This window comes from Rhyacophila brunnea, unplaced genomic scaffold (genome assembly GCF_057557595.1).
Source record: "Rhyacophila brunnea isolate RB1 unplaced genomic scaffold, BYU_Rbru_1.0 scaffold_7, whole genome shotgun sequence".
NCBI classification, from domain to species: domain Eukaryota; kingdom Metazoa; phylum Arthropoda; class Insecta; order Trichoptera; family Rhyacophilidae; genus Rhyacophila; species Rhyacophila brunnea.
Window position 1 is genome coordinate 47,271,490 of NW_028233339.1, and position 21,217 is coordinate 47,292,706.

Genomic DNA, 21,217 nt, shown 5'->3' on the forward strand with positions numbered 1-21,217 from the left:
TTACTTCATAGTGCAGCTTATTTGTAAAAAAAAAGAAATTTCCAAGTGTATTTTTGGAATTGTTAAATTCCGCTCGATAGTTAAATTCTTAAGTTTTTTTTTATCCTTTTTTGCCCAAATGGAGTTGGCCGGTTTGCAAATTAAGCAGTGGATATATTGGGTATATTTAAAAAAAAAACATAAGTAGGTACCTACTATGGAACATACAGAAGTGTGGTGGAAATCCATTCGTATGGTCGAGTAATAAACGTGGAGCAAGTTGAGATAAATAAGCTATTATTTGTAAAAAATATCCAGAGATGACCTGCTGTTTTAATATTTGCCTGTTTTTGAGTGTACCGAAGATGCCGAAAAGCGACACCCGGGTTTCAAAAAACGACTCAAATGGAATAGTACAAAACTTAAATCAATTAGAATTTAAATTCAAATTCTATCAAGTACCTTCGGTTGATAGTATTAATATTATAATACTAGCTGACCCGGCAAACGTTGTTCTGCCATCTAAATTATTTCTAGTAAATATTTTGGTTGTTAAATAAAAAATAACGAATGTATTGTAAGTGTGTGGGGATGATATCTATGACAGAAAGAGGAATGGAGCACTGTAGACGATGACCGCCGATAACATATTCATTGTTTGATCTCTTAAAAGTTAAATGTAAAGTGAAAAAAAATTATAATTTTTTTATCCTTAAGTAGGAAAATGAAATAAAGAAAATCAATATTAATTTTGAAGAGCAATTGAGTGTACAATATTTTTTGTCAGTCCGTCTTTAGCTAACACGAATAAGCTCGATAGTTTGCCCACGCGAGAACATGCCACGTACAATTGTCCGTGTGAAAAACATGGTGTGCCCAGATCTAAGCCGCAAACAGACATAGTTTGGCCTTGCGACTTATTGATTGTCATTGTGAATGCCAATCTAATAGGAAATTGAACGCGTTTGAATTCAATTGGCACGTCTGTAAGAATCATTGGAATTCGTGGCAGCAAAACATTTTCGGCTTGGAATTTGCCATTCAAAATGGTGGCTTCGATAATGTTTTTCATCAATTTTTTAATGACCAATCGCGTGCCATTGCACAGCCGTGGTGGGTTCAAATTCCGAAGTAAAATAACCGGAGATCCAACTTTCAGTCGTAGAAGGTGTGTTGACATGCCTGGTAAATCCAGTGAGTTCAAAAACTCTGTTGGATAATTTACAGCTTCGTTGACATCGCAAACTGTATCGATCGATTTGTATGATACCAAATCGCCTGGCAATGACTGCTGTATCTTGAAGTTTAAATCGTCAACGTCCACATTTTTTGCTGCCAAAATGGCTCTTTCTGCTAGCCACGCATGATTTATGTATTGTGTGCGTACATCGGGAAATATGCGGTCAATGAGAGCATTTTGCGAATCAACGATTCTGCAGAAATTAGTGGGCAATTTTATGCATCCAGTATTTTCATAGACAGCAACTTTTCCATCGCCGATATCTAACAATTGGTTCGAGAATGTGTCAGCAGATGGATCTTGTAACATTTGCACGCGCATGTTTATTTTTAGCTGGAACTTTTCAACATTACGCCACAGTGGCGATGATTTCAAGCAAGCGTTGATCTCATCAGCGTACGTTGAACGTGGAATGATGGGAAGTGTTTGTCTGAAATCACCTGAAAGGAATAATAGAGTGCCGCCGAATAGTTTGTCGTTGTTTTTTATATCTTTAAGTGTTCTGTTCAACGCCTCAAGAGAATGTTTGTGTGCCATAGTGCATTCATCCCAGATGATAATTTTGCATTGTTTCAGCACTGTGGCCATGGACGATTGTTTTTTTATATTGCACATTGCGTTTGGGTTATTATGAATATTCAGTGGCAGCTTAAATGCTGAATGAGCTGTTCTGCCTCCATCCAATAAAGTTGCTGCAATGCCAGATGATGCAACAGCCAATGCAATGCCATTATTTGATCGTATTTTGGCGAGAATTAGCGAAATGAGAAATGTTTTGCCAGTTCCACTTGGTGCATCCAAAAAAAAGAATCCACCTTGTCCCGCCAAAACTGCCAGCATAATGCGGTCGTAAATGATTTTTTGTTCATGAGTCAGTAGTGGGACATTGCGAGTAACAATCGCTGCCATTTCTGCAGTATCGTACTGCAGTTCACGATTCATTTCGGTGTCCATTAAATCAGAAGTATTTCGATTTGGCGAACTCATACCGAAATGACTGAGTGGTAAATTGGCAATGACAACGCAAAGATCCTCGATAGTAATCAATGCTTCATTGTACATAGCGTCACTGAATGTAGTCGTTAGATCGTTGCACCGTGTACGAATTCGATGCAATATATCGTCAGTCATTGAATCTTTGTGCTTATCCCACAACGTGTCTGCTCGTCCCGGGAAACATGTAGTCAACACTATAGCGAATAGTAGACGAATTTGTGTTGCTGTACAGCCCAATGCTGCTTCAGCAAGCATATCGTCCCAGTGATTGTCGTCTTCGAGCAAGCCGAGTGCAAGGCATGCATCTTTATATGTTGGATACTGTTGCCCATTCACTTTGCGTATATCTTGAAATGATAATGAGCCGGTGACATTAACCAACAACAGTCGCAGATAGAAACACTCAATCTGCCTTGGATTGACTGTATATACTCGGCCCAAAGTGTTTGATTTGAATAGGCCGGGGCACGCAACAATTGGTGTGCCTTGCTTGCGGGGCATCCATTTTTTTGTTTGATTCCATGTGAAATAGCGAGGTACTTCGGAATAGAGTAATGTTCGTGCAAAGGCACCGAAAGTATCCGCACGATTACACAATTCGAAAAATTCGGTGAGTGTAGTTTTTGGTGGATTTATGGCACGCTCAATTGCTGTCTCGTTGGTGAAAAATACGCGCTGGCCGTTTTCAAGATGGACGGCTAAATGTATAACTGCTGGGTCCCGTTCATGAATTGGGAAACCAAAGATACGCCAGACAGCTTCATTGGAGCTGATGTACCGGCCAATTTGGTAGCGCATTATTTCGTCGTTGTCATTCAATCGAGGAGCATTCACATCGGTATTTTGAATTTGAAATACAGCCATATCGCTGCCTTTATTCACATACTTGCAAACGTATTTGATGCTCTTCACCGAACTGCAGAACTCAACATTGATATGAGCATTGAATGTTTTGCTCAGCAGAGGCGAATATGGTACCACCCAACGATTGTCAATGTCAATGTCTGCGTTGTTGATATTTAGTGTAAATGATTGTCCGCCATTATCAGTATTTCTTCGACGATACATTGGATATCCGTCGACATTTGTGATCGTGTCGTTGGTGAAATGTTTAGGAAAACGCTTTGTACATTTTCCATCTGCCATGCAAGGCGATAAACGATTCAGATCACCGCATGGGCCATGAATCATGTTTGTGGTAACAATATCGAACAGTAGTTGATCAGTAGACGGATCTATAATTTCCGCGGAAATTACACTATCGATTTCTTCAGGGCGTATTTTGTCGACTAACCAAATCAAAATGTGTGCATGAGGTAATCCTCGCTTTTGCCATTCTACCGAATACATCCAGCAACGTGTGGGACCGAATACGTGTAATTTTGTAATGAAGCTCATTAAAGACTTCAATTTTTGTTTGAACACACGTGCTGTAATATCATGACGATGTATTGCATTTTGGCCTGGCAATAGCAAAGATGTAATCTCCTGCCACTTTGGATTACATGTAAACGTTATAAATAAACACGGTCGTCCGTACTCGCGCACGAAAGTCATAGCATCCTGTATGTATTCTTGGATATGTCGTGGACTGCCTACGTAGGATGATGGTAGAATGATAGAGTTACCAATTTCGGCGGTGTCGGCGTCGCTCATGATAGCGTCTCGCAAGTGAATGTATTCTTCCGCACGCAGCTTCTGTTGATTGTGTCGTAGGAATAGCAGTCGTTCGCTCTCTGCCTTCGCGTACATGTCAACCATGAATTGTTGGCACAGCTCACGACATCGCAGAATGACGTTGTCCTGACCGCGTCGAATCATCATACGATACGCATAAAAATCCATCGAGCTCACTTTCTTGTTTGTTTCGGCTCCTGTAACAACATATTCAAAAATATTAATTCATTCATAAATATTAATTCAAAATGAATAATGATGTTTATAATGAATGAATTACCTGTGGCGGGATCTCGTTGTTTAATGTTTATGCAATATCCGTCTTGTCCCTTCCAGAAAATTAGCGGATATTGGAGAGCGTCGTATGAACGGTGTGTGTCAGCGATGAACTCCAGATTATTGTTTCTTCTTCGAATCACGATTTCTCGCGGCGATGTGCGGTCGCCAACCATGATTCCAGCAACGTCGTCAACAACAGGCGCATTGAATCGACGCACGTGCTCTCCAGCTGGTGGTTTATCAGGATTGATGACAATAGCGTGGTTGTCACTTTGCAATTCGTGCATGTATGATTTGAAGAATTTCAATAATTCGTTGTGCTCATTCAATAGGGTGTCCAGTTCGCCGACGATGCGCCTATCATTAGGCGAATTGAGGTTATTGTAGCCGCAACGTGCATCTACGCGATTGATGTCCTCACCGCCCATGAAGTAAATTTGTAAAAATTTATGTGGTTCGTTTGGCATTGGCAGCAATGAGCCTACTTTGTGGTACACTTGGCCTTTGGTTTTGAACATTGAATGGAATTGTTGACCATTTGCCGCAGTATTGTGAACTATTTCTGTAGCTCCGAACGAAGTCATTTGGAAGCATGAATTGAATGTGCGAATGGATTTCAGGAACAGGTTTGAATCTGGATCCGTGCCGATGAGCAAGCCGTTCAATGGTTCTGGTGGTGTCTCAATTTCTGGTAGTTGCACTTTTCCTGATGCGCAACACATACCGGCTGACCCATGTTTGAATTTTAGCGCATGACAATGGGGACATTCTTTGTCCATAGCACCAATCAGCACTTTCGGATGAGCGGAATATTCAATATCTGGCTCGTATTCGAATGCAAGACAAAGGAACGAAGCGGATAATGCTCGATGTACTTGTTGGCGTTGTCGGTCATTTGCTCTGCGCGTGTTAACTGCAAACCGGCGCGCTTGTCTCCGTTCCAATTGTTGTTGTTGATTTCGTTCAGCTTGTGCCTCTTGTGATTGAGATTCACGCAATCGCGACATGCTCACACGCACATTTTCGTTATCTTGTTGGATTTGTTCGTCTGTGATTTCTGCTCTAATGTTTCGCATGTTTGTTGCTTTATTCGTTTGACGGCTCAAATAGGCCCCCTTACGTCTTGCTGGCATTGTACACTGTAACACAACACACACACACACACACAAATAGATAAATTAAAATAAATCGTACAACATTTTGCACACACTGCCTTGTGATATGCCGAATGAATTGTCAAAATAACGTGACGCTTCTCGTGAATTCTTCTCGGACGTACCGCCATCTGTCATTCAACAAAATAAATAATTTCGTTCTGTTTGAAATACGAACGACGGTTCATTTGTTCATACAAAAATACTAAAATCGCGATTAAAAAATGGGAGAGTGGAGGTAGCAAGGTGAAAATTTTGGGTTATAGGTATTTTTTGATGCCAAATAAAAAAAATACAAAAAAAAAATTGTCAAAAAAATAAAAGATTTTTTTTTCTGGATAGAGATACCCGAATCACCTAGCGGTATGAAATATACTTGTTGACCTATTCTCATACCTAACAAATATACATAAAAAAAATCATAAAAATCGGTCGAGCCTTAAAGAAATTTTTTTCTGGATAGAGATACCCGAATCACCTAGCGGTATGAAATATACTTGTTGACCTATTCTCATACCTAACAATTATACATAAAAAAATTCATAAAAATCGGTCGAGCCGTTTCGGAGGAGTTCGACCACAAACATCGTGACACGAGATTTTTATATATATAGAGATATAGGTACGTTGCATTTTTATGAAGGACATTTGATTCAATCGAGAATCAATTAAAACATTTATAAAATATCGCGTCACGTCGATTGTATGAATAAATGCGATGTTTGTGACGCGTCTTCAAGATAGGTTTAACACTTTAACAGATTAAATCCCGTCCATTGTACCACAGAAGTAGCGCGGTGTGCTAGTGATATAAGAACCTACGGAACGAACACGGTTGGTTGGGTGAAATGCACACTATAAAGACCCGGGGCATATTGTTTTCCCATTGTGGGGAAGAGGGACCCTCGTCCCATTACTAGAAAACATACTTCCATAATATTGTGGGGGGCTATTTATTATGCTCTATCTGATGTAGTTTTATTGTGTCAATTTCATGATAAATTGGTGTGGTACTTTTTCTTCCAGATATCCAGGAATTGACGGCATTCAGAATATAACGATGTTTTTTACGAGTCAGTTTGGTTTATTTTTAGCTGATAGGTCGCACATGTGTGCCCCAAACTCTAAACAATCCGCTCTAACCTTTTAACACAAGGGTTCTCAACTTATTGCGATAGTCTGACATCGAAAGTAGAAACCTTGTTCACACACCTGTAATATAAAATGTTATTTATGTATGTACTATAAACTTATATTATATGATTTATATTTTGTTGATGTAAACTGAGAGTTTAAAATTGCGATGCTAAATAATGAGGGAGTAAAATGGTCATATTCTGTGTGAACGCTTGATCAACTGAGCTAGGTACCGACCGACCCAAGTGGGTGATGTTGACTGATGTATAATGAAAAAAGTAAGATTCTTAAATCTTCAATAAAAATTATTAATACAATTATTTTTTTAAATCTATCTTTCAGTAATCAAACCAACGGCCGAAGTTTTAAGCCAAGCAAGATACATCGGCTCGGTGAACATTGTATCTGTTTGAAGGTTGTGTATTTTTTTTATTTACGTACAAACAAATAAATGTTCTTATACAAATGACCTTGGACTTTTACAGAATCAGAATAACAGCGCTGCAGGTGAATTAATTTACGCCGATTCCGTTTTTACCAATGTAGTTTGATTTTTTCGCTGTGATCATGGAGACGTTCATACAAATAAAAATCGTACATTGCCCACATTCAGTTTAGGCCAACTCGATATAAAATCTCATTGGCAGTTACCAGTTAATTAACATTTAATTTCCAGATTTAAATAACATGCTAATTAATTAGATATATCTAATGCCGACACGGCAGCCATGTCGCGGTCGTCAGCGCTGTATGAGTTCTGAATATCGTTTAATACCCCACTACGCAGACCGATGAATGGCTTCGAATGCATTTTGAAGTGATAGAAATCTGTGTACGCGTCAAATCTATGTGAATTTAGATATACGCCTATCTTATACGGTAAATCAATAATTTTTACGTTATATTTTTTATGAATCTCCAGTCTGCGAACGCCCATATGATTCGATTAGAAGCTAAACGCTAATTACACTGATATTAATTAACATATTAGGAATGTAGCTTGCGCTAACGATAGCCGAGCTGATAGAGAGGCCGTGGGTCGCGGGTTCGATCTCGCGGCTGGGCTAAAATGGATGTTGTTTTTTTTCGATGTGTATTGAATATTTGATTTAGTGGATATAAGGATTAAGGACTCAATGTGTTGAGTGAAGGCCTGCCAACCATTCCAGGATAAAAGCTTCACTCTTCTCGCTTAAGAATGAAAATGGTTTATCTTTTGAATTGTTTTTTTTCGTAACACAGCGTTCCAGCAAATGTCCGCGATACAACGGTTGAGAGTCCGTGACCCTACTAACGAACCGATTCATTCGTTGTCATGCCCTTTCGCGAATCTCCTAACCTCCCACGCGTTCGATCAAAATTTTATTTTATTTTTGCAAAAAATGTCAGCTTAGCTTTTTATTAAAATACCCCGCATCATATTCACCAGCTTTTGGCAAAGTGCGCGACCCAATATCGTTGGGGGTGTAGGTAGGCACCTGATTTGCAAGTGAATTTGAGACACTGAAATAAAGCTCTTGGGATTCCTTCAATTTTTTGGTGGTTATATTATTTTTCTCGGGGGTGTTTATAAATTATGTTTAATTATGTAACTTGGGCTTTTGAAACGCTCAATTATGGTCTTCTTAAAAGAAGTTCGGTGTAAGTAGGACAGTCTTTGTTGGTTCATTGACCATAGTAAGGTGTTCATCCACGCCTGTCACTTGGTGTAGGTACCTACTATATTTTTCAATAGAGGTGTTTAAGAGAGAATCCGTCATAAACAACGATTGTGCCGTTGATCAAATGCGACGCTCCTTCCTGTTTACGACCGAGTCAATTATTATCTATTCCTCGGTCAGATTCACCTACCTACTCAGTATATTCGTTCACAAGTTTTCTCTTAATTATATGGTCTACTTCTACTAACTGAATTACCCGGTTTCGATTGAGATTGCTTCGTTGGTGGATTCACATATTATTTTATCCTCAGTAATCATGGGAAATTCATTAAATATCTCGGAAGAAAATTTTTAATTTAAGGGTTAGCTGTGTACAGTGCACTGTTTTGTAAGAATAACCTCGCTAAAGCTTTCTTTATATTTGTCTATATTATTTCTCATGAAAATTAATGTTTTAAAAAAATATGTTGAACATAAGTGCATACGTAATTCGGAAACATCTCAGAAATCTTGAAAATAATATGGTGTCAGGCGGCACTCAAATCAGCATCCATCGGATTCCGACTTAACTAATTTAGCCACGTTACCTACATAATTACGACGAAATTAACTAATAGTCATGCAACTAAAGAGCTTCTCAAATTGCGTTAATATTGGCAGCCTGCTTTTGTGGATTGAATCAATGTGTTAACAGTAGAGTAGTAATATAAAAGGAGTGGCTAATGTTCGGCAAAACGAAGCCGTGTTTCTTGCGTATAACGCACAGTAGAACCGCAATTATATTATTATTATTAACTTAACTATGAAACGTTATACCATCATGTTGCTTCTCAGTACGGCTACATACCAAATTTAATCATCATCATCAGGGGCGCGACAACCCGGTGTGGATCTTAGCATCCTCCAACACCTCCCTCCACCTGTCCCTACCCAGTGTGGCCGCTTTCCAATTCGGTACCCCCTACCAAATTTAAACACAACATAAATTAACTAAAAATAATTACTTACCACTAGGTAACTTTAAATTTAACAAAAAAAACAATAAATTTTAGCAACACGTGCTCGCAGTTTTTAAATGAATGTCACATCAATCAATATTTACCGGTGACGTATACAAAAAATATTTAATTCAGCCGTGTAAATTCTATCTTACTCTAACGCATATTGCGGAGATATAAGCGTGCCGAATGCTTTCTCATTAGCACTTTTGGTTCGTTTTTTTTCATGCCTTGGTAGGTACTTACTTACATTGATTCAAAGCCGACGTCTGGGTCTCTCAAATTTCGAGTCTTACTTTAGTTGAATAAAAAAAAGTTTATAATGATTGTTTTCTACCACGTTAAAACTGATCTTTTAGATAAAAGGAAATAATTCAATCGTTTTTCCTATTATTTCTCGACGCGTAGGTGCATACTGACTGAAATCACTTTTCAGTAAATTGTATTGTCTCGTAATTATTCTATTTCTATATTATATCTCCTCCTTAATCCTCTAACATCCCTAACATTAATTGAATCAATAATAAAATGGTGTAATAATAAATTGCACTTCCTCTAAAGATAGGGTGCTAGAGATCAAACTTCTGAGGATGCACCTCTTTACGATAACTATCAATTCCTTTGACTTATATGCTAGTCACCTCTCGATTGGTGATGCGATCGCCCAGTAGATCTTAAAACCTTTCTAATAATAGAACAGCGCGTCTCCAGAATATTGAACTTTGGAAGTACACAAGTACCAACTGGTTTACCAAGTCCTGCCGGAAATTTTAAAACGTGCAGCAGCTTTTCGACTCCTGCTAATTCAATTTAATTCCTACGCGTCGTTCGTTCTATCAAAACCTTACTCCAGTGGTTGGCAACTTAACTGATATTAATAATTGTTTATTTCGATATACCTACCCATAGTGCAGTGGCTACCTTCTTAAATGAAATAGATTTTAATTATTTAAAGACATTTGGATGATTTGATGCATGAAACAAAATATATAAAATGCAACAGTAAAACAGAGCACACTGATTAATAATAAATATTACAATTTATATAGCTATAGCAAAAATACAATGTATCGTTAAATTTGAAATAAACTAGAAAAAAGTACAATAATATAAAAGCGGCATATCAAATTATGAATATAAGTTGTTTAGGTAGACACTAGTAAAAATCATTTATTGCATGCTTGTTTGTCTAAACGAAGGTATTGAGCATATCAATAGAAGAATTACTAGAAATATGATGAAAATAGGAGGTGTTGAAGAATAAAAAAATCAGATGGTTTTTAAAAATATGTGAAAAGAATCGTAATTTTTGCTCTTCCTAGTAGGGACACGAAACTGGGTGCGATGGATGTGATTGTTTATTAGCACAAAGTGCTTTTTTCTGCTAAACGGGCTCGATATTTAATTTCATTGCAGCTAATGCAGAAAATCCCGTTTCGCATAAAAAAATGTGATGTTACGAATGGTAACAGTCCCTACTTTACTTACAACTTGCATTGCTTTTCTTGAAAAAGTACCTATTATATTATTCTTCACTTCGATTCATTTTTCTATCAATTTTTCCTTTTCAATAGTAGTCGATCCAAATTCATCATCGTTCAGTGACATATTGATTCTATCATGGGCCATATATATTATAAACAGAAGGTCTAGTATTTGTCGCCTTGAGTTTAACGTGGACCAAATTACTATTGACAAGAGATTCAGCTGGAATACCAAGTCTTTGTATTTATCTCTGTATTTCTTGGTGTGAAAACAGAAATAGTTGTCGAATTATTGTTATACTATTATACAATTTAACGCTATTGGGTAAATGCCATTTTAATTGATAATTAAAACGCTTCGTGAAGTTAGTTTCGTAACCCTGGATATATTACAAAGTAAGCGACATCTCCCGAATAAAAATTATCTCCAACATGAATATTGGAGTAATTAAACTGAGGAAGTGCGACGGCTGAAAGCTAATTTTTGAAGAAGCAGAATGACCTCATACAAATATTGTTTGTCTTTTGAATAGCGATGCTTTTGTTATTTAGTTATTATTATCGCCCGATCGATAGTTTCAAGGCATCGATAGGATTTTTCTATGTGTTCGTTACATTGTCGACATGTTTACATTTATTTATGTTATCCGGTAGTAACGTGGTGGAAATACCTATAACTTACGACCGTCACATAATAAATTATTGTACAATACTATTTTTTTTCTTTCTTTATTTTATACTATAATTTTAAAGGATTCAAGACCAAAAATGTTCGTGTACTATATATTTTTCAGAAATACTATACTTTTTACGTATTTCTATTATTACTAAACCATATTATAATAGATAAAACATATTATTCTATCTATAAAATATTCAAAGTCATGTAGGTATGATTTAATTGCATAATTTTAGATATTTTATAGGTAGACGAGCATTTTTAAACTATTATCTATTATGTTTAGTTTATATATTATTATATTAGTTATATTAGTTTTCGCAGGGTTTAATCGAATTTTAAAATCTAACCAACACCATCTGTAAATTATAGTCTTATTTTAACGGAAACAAAAACATATGACTGACAATGTTTAGTGTGCACTATTTATGGCGGATCTTAACAGTCTACCTCCACCCTTCGCCACTGTGACCGATAGGTATGATACAAGTATGAAATATAATAACATATTGTATTCAGTCATGAATTTACAATTATTTAATGTCATTAATCATTATTCTGTCAGGCAAATAAATGTCAATAGTAAAAATTCACAATTTCTCTCACCCCATAAATCCATTTTATTTTGGCGTTTGTGACGTTATCGAAATACATATAATTTACGCCTTTGAATAATATATTGTAATTAACTAAACTTACACTTACTACGTTTTGACACCCGGTTCAATAAAAATGAACTACGTATAGCGAAGTTCCTTTATTGCCATATAATTAAATTTCCATTATTTATTTTACAATACAGCCTACCTGCCTAGCATTATACAATAGGGTAAATTTAATTGCCTTTTTTTATTACTCATTAGATATTTAGATATAACTACGTGGGCATAATACAAATATTATTGCGAACGGCGTTTAATGAAAACACGCGAAATTTATATCAATTTACGATTACGCCACTGTTGAAATTGCCTTCAGTAAATTCGAGTTCTCGCCGATGACGTCATAAAAAGACAACATGTCAGAAAGTTTATTCGATATTTACTTACTTACGTAACTTTCGATAATGTAAACTTTTAAAAATATAATATTATCTATTGGCGTCAATCAGAGCTTCCTAACCAGTGTGCCGCAAGATATTATTCGAGCTTTCGCCGAAAAAGGGACGAAAGAGTGATCATCCGATCGGTGTTCAGTTCAAAGATATTCAGTGGTGGGCACTGTTGCCAACTGCATGGCCCCCACATCCTGAAGCGGGGCCCAAGCCAGGATCTATGGCACGGCCCCCTACCTATCGCTTAAGGTTCAGGTTAAGAGGATTTTCTATAGTAGTGGTCCCCTAGTGGTTTTCGCGTAACCCCATGGTTAATGGCGTTCCGTGTATTTTTAAATAAATCCAGTTGTCGGCACTCAGCATTTTACGAAGCACTGGTCGCGACTTCCTTTTGTGGTAGCCAAATAACATGCAACCCTTCGCCATATTTGATAAATAGCCATTTTGGAAGTCAGGAAACACACTTAAAATAATTATAAAGTCAATTTCTACACGTGAATTATCGTTTAATTAGGTATATTAATCATAATATCACATCAAATTACACCATACAGCCACAACTATTAAAATATTAATAGTCATTAAAGAAAATAGCGCCGCATGCGACTTTTTTTACTATTCGAGAATATTTGTGGTGTGTTTTTCTCATTTAACTGGTCGACCCACCCACCACGCCGGGCCCTTCTAATCCCTGAATCCTGCCGCTCGGGTGTTTCGCACTCCCACTAACCCCCGCTTAGCGCGCCTCTTCTCAAATCTAAAGTTCTCGTTGGAAAGTTATTTTTATGTATACATATTTTACGCGTTAGTTCCTTACCATTGCATTTAGTTTTAATTAAATAAAACTATTCTTTATTAATTAGCAGGAGTTGTTGTTTTGTCATGCTAAACTGCATCGCTTATTTCTGTAGCGGTCACAGTTTGTGACTGTCACTCCTCAGTCCTCGGTCACAATGGCCACTGGTTTTATTATCATTTGATAGTTATTGTCGTTGCTGTGTTCTGTTTGTAGTTTGGTTGTTTGTTTAGAAGCTGGCCCTCGGGGAATCCATGCATGAAAAATGTCAAACAGCGTCGATGTAATAAGATAGTGAAAAGTTCAAACACGACAAGCGATGAAATAGCTCCGATCAACTCGGGCAAAAACATCGATATTTTACGAAATAACATAGAACTTTTTGAAAATCAATATTGTTTACTGTGAATTATCTTGTCAATAAAATATTATCTCTAATGGGCGTTGAGAAAACAACGTATTCAAAATCATACATCTATATTAATATGACTAGGGATTGCAATACCGAATGAAACTGTCAATACCAGTTTTTCGGTATTTCTTATTGAATACCGGTATTGATACCGGTATTTCTTAAACATTAAAAAAACTTAAGTAGGTGCTTATCAATAAATATAGCTATTAAAATCTTTTAAAATTTTTATTTTATAGCAAAAACCTTCATAACTACATTTTTATTATGTTGAAATTTAAAAATATGTATTGATCATAATTGCAGAACTAGTGATTTTTTTTTCAAATAATTTGAATACATTAATAATTTTAACTAAAGCCCTCAAAAGATCATCAAACGGAAATAAGTTCGGCTTTAGGAAAAGTTTCTTAATTTCAACGCTTATAGAATAATTGGACATTTTTGTCACGGATGTTTTCTATTTCGAAATAATATTATGATAATTCTTACCGACAATTACTTAAGTAGGTAAGTATATATTATATTTGATGAAATTTCTTTTATTATTTTTTCACCTCTGTTGGATTCACTCAATATATTTGCATTTTAACAGCACATAACTTATAATGCATTTTCAAAAACGTAAACGAGTGTGCTTTCTTAATACCGAAAATTCCGGTATTTTGGATTTTTAAAACCGGTATTTCGGTATTGATAAATACTGGAATACCGGTATTGCAAAACTCTAAATGTGACCACGTTAAATTTACGATTATAAATTATGCTCGACTACTTTTGACATTCTGTGAACGAGATCGTGTTTCTAAAGACATTATAAACAACATAATATAATTAAGTTATGCAAAATAAACTATTCCGCGGAAGAGAAATTTGAATAGGTTTCTAAATTATTGATTTCTTCTCCACTACCCTCGGTTTCCATACCGTCCACCTTCACTACATCGACCCAGCCAAGTTGTGGTCTTCCCACCTGTGTGTACGGGGAGAATTATTTTTGGAACCCGTATGTATATATCCTGTCCAGATGATCCTCAGGACTTACGACTACGAATAGTCTGTGTATAGCTCTTTATTGTGGCTAATCTTCAGGCTGCCCTTGCTGCTTGTATCAAAAATTCCTTCTCAGAGAATCCTTTCAAACGAATCCAAAACTCTCGATTGTCTACGATTAGTGTACATACGACATTAAAGTCTGTTTTCGTTTTATACAGCTTTTTTTTTGACTCACTGTTGAACGTCGCCGATTTCCGTGAACTTTTCATTATCAATTTTTGTGATGAAAAAATTATCAGTTTTTACATCCTACTTAGATATAATACTCGTACCAAGAAATTGGTATCTTCTAAAACTTTACAGATTCTCTCATCTGTTGCAATAATTGATATTAGCACAAGGCCCACCATAGTCGGCCGTAGCACGAAACTTTAAACATAGATGGTAGTGCTGATTTATTGCTCATCTTAATTATTTACGATCAGGTTACCTCATTGTATTCGAAGATAATCAATAACTAGTACTACAATAGCAATTCGTAATTCAGTACCATGGCTTGAATATAGTCGGATTATCACTATGAATGTGATACACAATATTTTAATCAGTAATCTATGATCTATGTCCATGACCCCAAAAGGGGGGGGGGGGGCTAACAGGGTTCTAGCCTGGGGCCCGGCGTGACGGATTGACCAACTACGTGAGATAACACATCACAAATTTCTAATAGTAAAAAAGTCGCCTGCAGCACAACTTTATTTAAAATATATTTACATTTAAACATGTCTTACCTACAATTCAATTTTTGAGTATTGTCTTTCGATACTTGACAACTCAATTCAAGTGAATGTAGGTATTAATAATTACAAGATAAAAATAACTTTTTATATACAACGTTTTTAAATTTTCTGTTGAATCATATAAACTTGACTTGACTAGCTTAAACAATCAAAAATTGTACTTGATAGAAATAATACTGAAATGTCATATTGATTTCCATAGTAACGCACGCATATATTAATAATTTAGTTGCTAGGACCCCAGACCCTTAGCAACCAATAATGGTGTCGAAATAACTTTTCATACAAAACAGAATTAACTGAAAATGAATTCAATTCTACTTAAAAATGACTAACAGTATCAAAAAATGCATTGGCACCGTGTTCTGATATATTCTAAAAGTTTCAAATGTCTAGCTAGTCGGGAAGTTAATTAAAAATCGATTGCAAGATTTGTACCGGACAAATAAGAATACGAGCTAAGAAAAACGTTGTAAAAATACAAAAATCGCTAAAAATACACTTAATACCTACCTTCAATTTTACCTCGATCACTATTTAACATAACACCGCCTTTAACCTCAGCGATAGGTAGGGGGAGGGGGGCTGCCAAAAATTCTGGCCTAGGGGCCCGCTTCAGGATGTGGGGGCCATGTCTATGTCTGTTGATTCACCTAATTATTTTAATAAGAGCCACTCGTATATTTAACTAAATTTCCATCTCGGGTTTAAATTGCGTTAGGTGGTTCTAGTTAATTATTGTAAATCTTGTATTTCAGAAATATTTCTAGCTAGTCAAAAATAAATCTTTCAACAAACAGCGAATTTGCATCGGTAACATATTCTTTAAAGAATTATTCATCGTCGGTAAATGGTTTATTTTCTTCTGTGCGATCAGGTGAGCCATTTTAAAGGAAGTAATAATTGCAAATATCCGCTTGTCTAATAATCAATTACAATCTACTGCTGAGTATTTAAACTAGATTTTAATTATTGAATTTTTCATTTTCTTGTATCACTTTTTCAAATGAGCTATTAATTGCATTTGTGCCCATGAGCACAAGGTTGGGAATCACTACTAAATTAATAGTTTTAATTGATTGATTTCGTTTTTATTTTACTATTCAGTTTTATTCAATTAACGATAATTATTATTACTTGTTAATTAATCTGAAGTAACTACGTAATTATTATACTAATGGTCGTAGGTAATTAAGTAAATTCATTTACTTTTAACAGAGAATATTACTGGAATGAAATTTATTTATCTTGAAAAATACATGTTATTAATAAATTATCTGTAGAAAGCTGTTCAAATATGCTGTGAGCACACGAAATCGGTTCTGATCTTTCAACTCTGTGGATTAAGTTCTTAATATATACTGCCTCCATAAGCTAAAAGGCAGTTATTTGCCAAAGTCATATTTTGAGATAATGATACATTCATGTTTTTTCAACTTTTCGAAAATTTTCAATAATGTGGATGAATCTTTTGATTTGTGGGTATAAGCAAAAACCAGTATATTTTCAATCGATGCTGTGTTTTTGCTTATGAATCTCTTTATATACTGTATTCTTGCTTGGAATAACTACCGTTTTCGAGAAAAAAATTAAAAAGAAAATATCGATTTTATACTGAAATAAATTCTATACTTACTGTTTTCGACTTAATTTCGGCAGAATTTCACGTAGAGCATTATCCGTACACTAACTCAATTTGTGATTTTTGTCGAAAAGCTGCCTTTTTCCTAATGGGGGCAGTATCTATAGATATTAATATCTTTCCACTGTCAACTTAATTTAAAGTTATTTTAGGACTTAGGTGGTAATATATTTTATACTTACATACTTATTATTTAATAAATTGTTGTGTTATTTTAGATCGACATACGTCAAGTGTGATCTTGATCCTTGGTCCACTACGATAAATCAGGAAGACAACATAAACACAAATGCTAATTTACGTCATTTTATTTTTTACAGAAAATTCAGGCAACATTTCAAATATACGTGAGACACAAGAGATACCGCCTGCCAGTGGGTATGTACAACAATGATATTTCTATACTTTGTGGTGGTAGAACGTGGGTAGAACTCTCCCGTCTCTGTAACCGTTGGTGCGGGTTCGATCCCTAATCTGGTGAAAATTACATAATATGTATATGTTTTAGTCAGAACGAGAAGCAAATTGTTTGTGCAAACGAATAACAACCATTACATGTAAAATAAATGGTGAATATGCACCGATTAAGAGCGAAAATAGCATTAAATTTGCTTTTTTTATACAATCAAGAAAATGGTAATTTTTTTCATTGCCTCTACAATCCGACGTGGATCTTGATCTTAGTGAGGCTTGTGTTTACGAGAATTGATGTTAGCCATTTGCTCATCCTATTTCGTTCATGTTAATTGTTTTTAAACGCACTATAAATAATTACAAGATAAAAAGAACTTTTTATACACCACGTTTTTAAATTTTATGTTGAATCATATAAACTTGACAATTCTATGTATTAATAATTTAGGACAAATAAGACAATATTCAACAAATCATTTTTTTTTGCTATTTTGCAATAAACAAACAAACAAATATAGAATACTGAAATGTCATTTTGATTTCCATAGTAACGCACGTATATATTAATAATTTAGTTGCTAGGACCACCCCCTTAGCAACCAATAATAGTGGATTGGATTACGGATTTCTTACAAAACAAAATTAACTGAAAATGAATTCAATTCTACTTAAAGATGGCTAAAAGTATCTATTAAAAGAATGCATTGGCATCGTGTTCTGATATATTCCAAAAGTTTCAAATGTCTAGCTAGTCGGGAAATTACTTAAAAATCGATTGCAAGATTTGTACTGGGTAAACAACCACCGGACAAACAAGAATACGAGCTAAGAAAAACGTGGTAAAATACATCATGCGAAATTCTCAGACTCGGGATTCGAACCCGAGTCCCACGCCAAGCTGACACGTTACCACTCATCCACCGCAGGCACCATAATTTATCTTATTTAATTTCAAAAATTTCTTTTTTTAGCAGATAAGTAAAATATTTGTAGTTATTTTTACTAGTAACCTAGTCTTAATCATGGTGAATTGTATGAAATCCTAAATTAGCTATCGAATTAACTAAATAAAAAATATATACTATGAAATAAAATAAAATAACTACCTAACGAAAATATAACTCTTTTGACATTTGTTTGCATTTTCAAAATTGTTCCATTTGTAGCAGTTTTGTGCGCGCGAATTCTACATTATATTATGGATCACTACTTCTGAAATGTCACTGCAAACAGCAAATGCATTGAACCATTACAATAGAAATAAAAGCGACGATTTCATCTACAAGAAAACCTCTTAGGTAGACGGTTTAACCTGTTTTCTTCTACCATTTCTACCTGTAATTCAAATCCAGGAAAGTGACCAATTATTCAATTACTCTAGTGTGTAATACTGCTTTCCCTATTTCGAAATTTCTCAGTCCATTATGATTGTTTTATTATGGATGTAATCTCTAGTCTAGAAAATATTAAATGCTCGGAGATGCGTCCAAAAAGCCACAAGCATTTAATAGTATTTTCTAGACCTACATTCTTTCACTTGTTAAGCGGTTACGTTTACCATTACACCACGCTTCCATTTGTACTACTTAGGACTTAAGTTATCTTAACACAATTTTGATGTAACACATAATTATGATCGCCGTCCATCATTATTAAATGTATAATTTACAATTTTGAAAGTATGGGTTCTCAAACTTAATTATGATGCACTTAATGTACTACCTGTATGTATTTATTGTATCGACTACGTACGAGAGTTCGTAAGCGACCTGCAATAAAATTCAATATATCATATCCTACCTGTAATATAATGCAGTGGCGACGGGTGGAGGTAGGCTGTAAAGATCCGACATAAATAGTCCATATTAAACTTCATACGTATTTGTTTGTATTGAACTAAGACTACAATTTACAGATAGTGTTGCGTTAGTTTTTAAAAATCAATTAAATCCTGCCAAAACCAAACCATAGTAGTTTTTTATATGTTGAGCGACCCGGCAAAATTGTGTACACTTTTCTATTCATACTTATTTGTTTTCGTTGAATTAAAAATACATATTATACATATTGTTGGTTATTTTTTTTAAATGCATTAAGCCCTGCCTAAACAAAACTATAATAGATAAAAATATTATTCTATATAATATATCCAAAATTATGTATGACTTAATGACATAATTTTAGATATTTTACAGATAGATGAGTATTTTTTGACTTTTATCTAATATGGCTTGGTTTCGCAGGGTTTAATTGAATTTTGAAAACTAACCAACACCATGTGTAAATTAATGTAGTCTTAGTTCAATGAAAACAAATATCTACGTATGACTGACAAAGTCTAGTGTGCATTATTTATGGCAGATCTTAACAATCTACGTCCACCCTTCGTCACTGATATATTGTCTACCTTCACATTTGGAGAACGCCCGTCTCTCAAGCCGTAGTGACGTTTAAATCACATGTTGTTTGGATGGGCGAATAACTGACCACAATTTCTCGTAAAAGTATATTGACATAACCTCAAATCTGTAGGCGCCCATGTGATCTGCTTAGTTTGTTGTGAGATTGTTCTATAATTATAATATTAATAATCAAATGAACATTTTATAATCCCAGAATTGTATTGATTAATTTATTTTCGCGTCCATCACTGTTAACGATGATGGCTCTTTTTAAATATCCCTGTCTTGTTTAACAGCGAACCTCTGCAATAGTTAAAATTTCCTCCGTCTCTATACAATAAGGTTTTTCTTCAACGTTTTTATGTATCTGTCAAAAATAATCGATAGATTTTTGACATCCCTAGGTACATCATCTTCTTATACCATGCCTCCATCTAGTACACTGTACAAGGTCACACGTTTTTTCAACTCGAGTCGAAGATCAATATTCCGTGAAGACTGAAGATGGTACGTCTTTGGACCGAATCATATTTAACGTGCTACGGCATAGTACAGTCTACACCAGTGTTACAAAACCTTTTTATTAATTTTATATTTTTTCGCGTGCCATACAGGATACAAAAGTTCGTGTCTAAACTAACTTCATATCCTTTACGCTATTACTGTTATTACTGACCACTGATATTACATTCTTTGCCAAAAATCTTCTGCCATCTGGAGCGATCCTTAATGCTCTGGTTGTTCCATCTTATATGCGCACGCACTCTCGACCTCTTTCATTCGTCGCCATTAGTAGGTATTCAATCTCTTCTCCAGCCAGCCAGCTCGGATATATTCCACAAATAATTGACGGACGCGTACCAGGAAACTCTTCCAATATGAAGACATTGGTGCGTATGGCCGTTCACGTAATGCGGAACACCTTCAACCAACACTACACCTCGACCGCATCGATTATCTCCCTAAACGAGTCTTCTCTAAACATGTGATTGGTTTAAATATGTATATAGGTATCAGATAATCGTGTGACTCTGAACTCTGTATTATGTAGATATTAAATTTATAAGATTACACTTAGTGCCAGTGCAGATCGTTGGCACTACTTTGGTGGCAAGCGTATTTTGGTCGGGTTGCTTTCATTGTGGTCGATGCTACCCTCAATTATATTTGATATTGTTCTAATGGCTTTTGTGATTCAATTCAATTCAATTGTCACATCATCATTATCAAGGCAACAAAGATATTTAGATTCATCTGTGTATGTAGGTACCTACTTTATCCACAGAAAGGGACGATATTTCTAGGATGTTAAGGGCTACACTACTACCAGACGTAGCTTGTTTTCACTTAAGTAATTTAGTCAGTGGCTCTGGCAAATGGCACAGCTGGTTGTGAACCGCTGGTCTATACGGAGACC

The 21,217-nt window shown here is 35.4% G+C and overlaps 1 protein-coding gene across 1 annotated transcript in view; it reads left to right on the forward strand.

Annotated features, from left to right (window-relative positions):
- corn (microtubule-binding protein cornetto) overlaps positions 1 to 21,217 on the forward strand; it is a 164,200-nt gene that overhangs the window by 56,998 nt on the left and 85,985 nt on the right. Inside the window, exon 2 of the mRNA XM_085958377.1 lies at positions 17,305 to 17,362. The gene's annotated coding sequence lies outside the window, so the exon portion shown is untranslated. The remainder of the gene's footprint in view (positions 1 to 17,304; positions 17,363 to 21,217) is intronic.